This window comes from Melanotaenia boesemani, chromosome 13 (genome assembly GCF_017639745.1).
Source record: "Melanotaenia boesemani isolate fMelBoe1 chromosome 13, fMelBoe1.pri, whole genome shotgun sequence".
Lineage (NCBI taxonomy): Eukaryota > Metazoa > Chordata > Actinopteri > Atheriniformes > Melanotaeniidae > Melanotaenia > Melanotaenia boesemani.
This window is the reverse complement of record NC_055694.1, coordinates 32,537,117-32,545,331: the sequence shown is the minus strand read 5'-3', so window position 1 is coordinate 32,545,331 and position 8,215 is coordinate 32,537,117.

The window sequence follows — 8,215 nt, the reverse complement described above, 5'->3', positions numbered from 1 at the left end:
GAGGTTGGGGAGAGAGGAGCAAACATGGGAGCAAGCAGAGAAGAGGGAGGGCTACTGAAAATAACGGTCTCAGGTTTCTTATGATGTCACATGTAGAGGCACTCCTCTTCCTTTCCAAGAAAAAAACCCAGAAACAAGTTATCTGCCACTGTGTGTTGATTGATGACCCTGTGGGGAATTCAGAGGCTCTTATGATCTGCTCATGCACACTGGCCCTGTTGAATTCTTTGTGTTTTTTACACTCTGACTTGTGGAAAATGTGGTGAGGTGATCAGCTCAGTTTGCAACAACCTAAGACTGCTGGTGGGCAGTTTCGCAGGAAAACTGGAAAAAGCTGGCTGTATAAGATCGGTGTGGAAAAGTTCCACAGAAAGGTAAATATATAAACCAGGACTGCTGAGAAGAATCTGATGTGACCTGCAGCAGCCGGTCTTTAAAACAACAGATGGTCCAGCATACACAGTGTCCCACAGCTACTGTGGAGTGGAGTCTCACTGGAGTATTAACTCACTGTCTGCTGATATGATCGATGTCTGCTTTAATTATTTATCTAACAATAAAAAGTTCACAGTTGTCTTTACTTTTGCACATCTACTTTAATTTATTTTTTTTCAACTTTAAAACAGAAGGAAAAATAAAAGAAAACAGAAGTGATGGTACAAAGAATGAAAAAAAGAAAAAATGAAGAGAGAACAGATTTAAGTGAAAAACAAAAAAGGAAAACTAAATACCTGCTAACATCAGTCTTTATGAGTCCAAAACAGTTCTGAAAGGGAAGTCAAATGATCAAGCATGGACTATTTTCTTCCAAGTAAAATAAACAACAGTGATGGAAAAGATGGAGTTTCCCTTTTTTCTTTTTTTTCCCTAATTGAAAACACGGTAAAACCACAGATTTACACTTTTTATCATTAGTAATGAATTTTTTCTAACTTTAAAAGTTAGACGAAGATTGTTTAAAAGTAAAAAAAATGGTTAAAAGCAGTGAAGATTGCACTTAAGAAAAAAATCTGGTATTTTGACTTGAGTACTTATTTTTCTGACATATTTTTTCTTTTACTATTGTAATTAAAACATCAGCATTTCCAACTCATTATATTATCCAAAGAGGCTGGTTCCTTTTGTTTTTATACAACCCCAATTCCTAAAAATGTGGGTACATTGTGTAAAATGTAAATAAAACAGAATTCAGTGAATTGCGTAACTCATATGCTGTTGATGACAAAACATGGATGATGAGAGTGAGTCACTTTACTATTTAATGAAAAATATCAGCTCACTTTTTGAGTTTTGGAAACAAGAGAATGTAAAAGTAAGTTGCACTAAAAAGGAGCTGGAGGAACACACTACAGCTCATTGGGTCAGGTGCACCTTGGAGAGACAGAGTCCATCCATCCATCCATCCATCCATTTTCTTCCGCTTATCCGGAGTCGGGTCGCGGGGGCAGCTGCCTAAGCAGGGAAACCCAGACTTCCCTCTCCCCGGCCACATTCACCAGCTCATCCGGAGGGATCCAGAGGCGTTCCCAGGCCAGCCGAGAGATGTAGTCTATCCAGCGTGTCCTGGGTCTTCCCTGGGGCCTCTTTCTGGTGGGATGTGCCCGGAACACCTCACCAGGGAGGTGTACAGGAGGCATCCTAACCAGATGCCCGAGCCACATCATCTGGCTCCTCTCGATGTGGTGGAGCAGCAGCTCTATTCTGAGCCCCTCCTGGATCACCGAGGTTGTCACCCTATCTCTAAGGGAGAGCCCGGCCACCCTGCTGAGAAAACTCATTTCGGCAGCTTGTATTCGCGATCTTGTTCTTTCGGTCACTACCCACAGCTTGTGGCCATTGGTGAGGGTAGGAACGTAGATCGACCAGTAAATAGAGAGCTTTGCCTTTTGGCTCAGCTCCTTCTTCACCACGGCAGACTGATGCAGAGTCTGCATCAATGCAGATACTGCACCGATCCGCCTGTTGATCTCTCGCTCCATCCTTCCCTCACTCATGAACAAGACCCCGAAATACGTGAACTCCTCCACTTAGGGCAGGACCCTATTGCAGACCACCCTTTTCTGGCTGAGGATCATGGTCTCAGACTTGGAGGTGCTGATTATCATCCCAGCCGCTTCACACTCGGCCGCGAACCGCTCCAATGAGAGCTGAAGATCACTGCCCGACGAAGCCAACAGAACCACATCATCTGCAAGGAGCAGAGACCCAATCCTGAGGCCACCGAAACGGATCCTCTCAACACCTCGGCTGAGCCTAGAAATTCTGCCCATAAAAGTTAAGAACAGAATCTGTGACAAAGGGCAGCCTTACCGAAGTCCAACCCTCACTGGAAACAATTCTGATTTACTGCCTGCAATGCGGACCAAGCTCTGACACCGGTCGTACAGGGACCGGACAGCTCGTAAAAGCGGGTCCGGCACGCCATACTCCCAGAGTACCCCCCACAAGAGTCCCTGGGGGACATGTTCGAATGCCTTCTCCAAGTCCACAAAGCACATGTAGATTGGTTGGGCAAATTCCCATGCCTCCTCAAAGACCCTGAAGAGGGTGTAGAGCTGGTCCACTGTTCCTGGACAAAAACCACACTGCTCCTCCTCAATCCGAGGTTTGACCATCTGACGGACCCTCCTCTTCAGCACCCCTGAATAGACCTTACTGGGGATGCTGAGGAGTGTAATCCCCCTGTAGTTGAAGCACACCCTCCGGTCCCCCTTTTTGAAGGGGATGACCACCACCCCAGTCTGCCAGTCCAGGGGAACTGTCCCCGATGAACACAGGATGCTGCAGAGGCGTGTCAGCCAAGACAGTCCTACAGCATCCAGAGCCATAAGGAACTCTGGGCCGACCTCATCCACCCCCAGGTCCTTGCCACCGAGGAGCTTTTTAACCACCTCAGCAACCTCAGCCCCAGAGATAGAAGAGCCAGCACCAGCTACCCCAGACTCTGCTTCCTCATCGGAAGACGTGTTAGTGGGATTGAGAAGGTCTTCAAAGTATTCCTTCCACTGCCTCACAACATCCCGTCGAGGTCAGCAGCCCCCCATCCCCACTGTACACAGTGTTGACAGAGCACTGCTTTTCCCTCCTGAGCTGCCGGATGGTGGACCAGAATCTCCACGGTGTCGTCCGGAAGTCATTCTCCATGGCCTCTCCAAACTCCTTCCATGCCTGAGTTTTTGCCTTAGCGACCGCCGAAGCCGCACTCCTCTTAGCCCGCCAATACCCATTAGCTGCCACTGGAATCCCACAGACCAAAAAGGCCAGATAGGACTCCTTTTTCAGCTTGATGGCATCCCTTACTGCTGGTGTCCACCAACAAGTTCGGGGGTTACCGCCTCGACAGGCACCGACAGGCCACAGCTGCTGCCACAGCTGCGGCCACAGCTGCGGCTGGCGGCCTCGACATTAGAGGTATGGAACACAGCCCATTAGGACCCAATGTGCCCCGCCTCACCCGGGACATGGTTGAAGCTCTGCCAGAGATGGGAGTTGAAACTCTTTCCGACAGGGGACTCTGCCAGACGTTCCCAGCAGACCCTCACAACACGCTTGGGTCTGCCAGGCCTGACAGGCATCCTCCCCCACCATCTGGGCCAACTCACCACCAGGTGGTGATCAGTTGACAGCTCCGCCCCTCTTCACCTGAGTGTCCAGAACATGCGGCCACAAATCCGACGACATGACTACAATATCGATCATCAAACTGCGGCCTAGTGTGTCCTGGTGCCAAGTGCACATGTGGGCACTCTTATGTCTGAACAAGGTGTTCATTATGGACAGTCCATGATGAGCACAGAATTCCAACAACAAAACACCACTCGGATTCAGATTAGGGGGGCCGTTCCTCCCAATCACACCGCTCCAGGTCATTGCTGTCGTTGCCCACGTGAGCATTGAAGTCTCCCAGCAGAATGAGGGAGTCCCTGGAAGGAGTGCTCTCCAACACCCCCTCCAAGGACTTCAAAAAGGGTGGGTACTCTGAACTGCTATTTGGTGCATAAGCACAAACAACAGTCAGGACCCCTCCCCCTACCCGAAGGCGGAGGGTGGCTACCCTTTCGTCCACCAGGGTAAACCCCAACTTACAGGTGCCAAGTCAGGGGGCAATGAGCATGCCCACACTCTGCACCTCTCACCAGGAGCAACTCCAGAATGGAAGAGGGTCCAGCCCCTCTCAAGGACAGTGGTTCCAGAGCCCAAGCCGTACATCGAGGTGTCTTACACTGCACCTGACCCCTATGGCCCCTCCTGCAGGTGGTGAGCCCATGGGAGGGGAGGCCCATGTCACCCTTTCGGGCTGAGTCCGACCGGGCCCCATGGGCAAAGGCCCAGCCACCAAGCGCTCGCCTCCGTGCCCCACCTCCAGGCCTGGCTCCAGAGTGGGGCCCCGGTGACCCATTTCGGGCAAGGGAAACCTTGGTCCTTGCTTTCTCCTCATCATAGGGGTGATTTGAGCCGCACTTCATCTGGTCCCTCCCCTACATACCTGTTTGCCATGGGTGACCCTACCAGGGGCATGAGCCCCCGACAACATAGCCGCTAGGATCATCAGGACGCACAAACTCCTCCACCACGATAAGGTGGCGGCTCAGGGAGGAGTAGATAGATAGCTAAAAAAACTAAAAGAAAAAAACAACACGATAAAAGATCATTCAACATGGGAGCTGCTGCAACAGGCCACAACCTAGAACGGCATACATCAGAAAGGTGGAGGAGTTGCTGTTTGGTTTAATGTCTCCTTCCAATGCAGCAGATATCTTATAAAAACTTTGCCCATTCCAATATGTGGCTCCAGATGATCTTCCCCTTTCATTTGTTGTTCCTTGACATTTATTGACCACCTAAACACTGTACATTTCTTTGCTGAACTGCTGTCAGTAATCTGTGTTGACTCTGCCTGTGTAGTTATTGTTGGTGATTCCAACATTCATGTTGATAATCTGGAGGACAGAAAGACCAAAGAATTGTGTTCTTGATAACTTTGGTCTAACTCAGCATGTGGACCAGAGGACCCTGTCTGGATCTAGTCATCTCTAAAGGTATGAATATTTCGAAGGTTGTGGTGATCGATATTGCTCTGTCTGATAATTTCTGTCTTTTCTTTGAGATGCTGTCATTGTCAACAAAAAATTCAAACAGAGGTTCTCAAGAAACAGTACATTGGTGAAAATACCACTGATATATTTATACAAGCTTTCTTGTGGGGCAGGACATATGTCCCTGTGTCCACTCAGAGACATGAACACCATGACACACTTTTCTCCAATCAGTCTTAAAAACCTGTATGAAATCATTGGTCATCTGAAAACCACCACTTGCTGTCTTGACGCCCTGCCAACCAGGTTTTTAAGAATGTTTCAGGATGCATGGCCTTACATATCTTCCAGATTGTAAACACGTCTCTGCTTTCAGGCGTCTTACCTCAGACCCTAAAAACAGCTGTCATCAAGCCACTACTGAAAAAGAAAAACCTAGACTTGTCCCTCATGAGCAGCTACAGGCTGATATCAAACATTCCCTTTCTTAGTAAGATTATAGAAAAAGCTGTCTTTCAGCAGCTACACAGCTTCCTGACACTAAATAACCAGTCAGGTTTTCGGTCACAGCACTGAGATGCCCTAGTTAAGGTCTTTAATGGCATCCACAGATAGCGCAAACTTTTCCGTCCTGGTACTGCTAGATCTCAGTGCTGCATTTGATACAGTCGGCCATAACATCTTACCAGCTAGAAAACTGGGTTGGACTTTCTGGCAATCCAATTAATTGGTTTGAGTCCTGTTTAAAAGACAGGGACTACTGTGTGTCTATAGGCAACTATAAATCTGAGCGAACCAAAATAACCTGTGGAGTTCCCCAAGGCTCCATCCTGGGGCCACTGCTGTTCAACATCTACATGCTGCCACTCACTCAAATTATGAAAAACAACAAATTATGTTATCACAGTTATGCTGATGACACACAAATCTACATAACCATCTCACCAGGAGACTACAGTCCGATCCAAACTCTGATAAACTGCATCGATCAAATTAAAGATCGGATGTGCCAGAACTTTCTTCAGTTAAATAAAGACAAAACTGAAAAAGTAATTTCTGGGGCCTAACAGGAAAGATTAAAAATCAGCAATCAACTTTAAATAGTTAAGTTAAAAAACCAACAACCACGCCAGAAATCTGGGAGTGGTGACAGACTCAGACCTGTGGATATCTGTGGACATTACAACACATTCTGTCTAACTCATGTTCAATTTTAATGTGATACTGGCACATTTGTGAATAAATTAGCTTTTTTTAAAATGTAAGTGCAGATATTTCAACAGCTTAGTGTGTTTGGCCCAGTTTACATGAACATTGTGATTTAAAACTGGAAGATTTTTGTTGAATATGCTCTTTTATTTATTCTTCTGTTATAGGTCAGCGAATAAAACAGTGAATATAAACTTATTTTACTTGGCCTATGGCTTGGTGAGTGTGTTTGGAGGCAAAGTGTGTGGGAGCAGGCGGGAGTGATGAAGACAAGCAGCGGGAGCAGCCAGTAATGGTCAGAATTTCAGCAGGACAGATTTTCAAACATAATCCCGCTCAGGGCTCTAGACTGGACTACTGTAACACTGTCCTAGTTGGTCTCCCTAAAAAGTCCATCAGACATCTTCAATCAATGCTGCTTGAGTCCTCACTAAGACCAAGAAAGCAGATCATATAACTCCAGTCCTCAGACTGGCTTCCTGTCTTTACACTGGCTTCCTGTCTGTCAAACAATTGACTTCAAAATCCTGCTGTTAGCTTACAAAGCACCAAAATACATTCAGGATCTTCTGGTTTGTTATGAGGCAACCAGATCCCTCAGGTCATCAGGGTCAGGTCTACTTTCTGTTCCCAGAGTCAGAACTAAACGTGGAGAGGCAGCGTTCAGCTTTTATGCTCCTCACATGTGGAACAAACTCCCAGAAAGCTGCAGGTCTGCTGACTCAGCAGTTTTAAATCAGGGTTAAAACTGTTCTTTTTGCTGCCTTTTATAAAAAAAAAACAAAAAAACTGTTAATTCTTCAGATTAAAACTTTATTCCTTATTATATCTATTTTATTTGAGCTTTTTCTGTTCTTATTTAATTCCTTTTATTTCTTCTTAATTTTTTGTTTTTTATTGTACGTTTTAATGCTTTGCGCACCCCGCTGTAATGCTTTTAATGTTTTATGTAAAGCACTTTGAATGGTCCTGTACATGAAATGTGCTATACAAATAAACTTGCCTTGCCTTTCAGATGAAGACAATAGACTGGGCTCCTACAAAAACATCTAAGCCATGATAGTTAAACAGCCAGTCCTGGTTTGTTTATACCAAACACAAGTAGCAAAAACCATATAAAAACTTTAAAATACATACTTACAGGTGCAGAAACCATGCAGGATTTTTAATGGAGAGTCTTACTCTGAATTGCTTTCACCATTCACGCACTAAGAATTCAAAACTTCCAACATTTTCCATGTTTTCATCTGCCTGGTCGTGTAGAAGCTCGTTAGAAGCAGCTCATAGTTCCAGGTATTGGGGAAGTGAACTGACAGGTATTTCTCTGATTCAAAGCATAAATCTTTCTTAGAATACATAAGGATCTATGTCATCACTTAGCTCAACTTTTTTTAAAACTTATATAGTACAAAACTAACAACTAAACTGAAAATATTCAAGGAAATCTTACGTTTTTTGTGAGAAACAAGCTGACTTCTGTTGACAAGTTACTTGGTACATCTGGGTCTTGTCAGCTTCTTTACACCTGATGTAAAAGCACATGCATGTGTTTTAAAAGTCTTATTTTTATTGTTTTATAAAGTCCAGTTGCATTGTTTTTGTAAAGAAGTCTGTTACGCTTTCTTTTTCTTTAAATCATTAGGCCTGTGGCGGTGTTACATTTGTTCAGATCTGGTGGGGAAATTAAGACCGTGTTTGTGTTAATAAGGTTTGATGTCATTGGCAGGGAGAGGTCACATGTCAGGCTGATATCACCAAGAGTCTCTACATGCTCTGCTGAGAGGATTCATTAAGAAGAGGATTAGTGAAAGAAAGCAACAGATTCTCACCTGGACTAACTCAAGTGACTCCTAAACACACATGAACACACACTGGGGTCCTATGACTCAGCTTATAAAGCCCCTTTTATGCTCCTTTAAGGTCCATTTACAACTGAGAAACAAGCATTTATCTTGTATTCTATTGGTTGG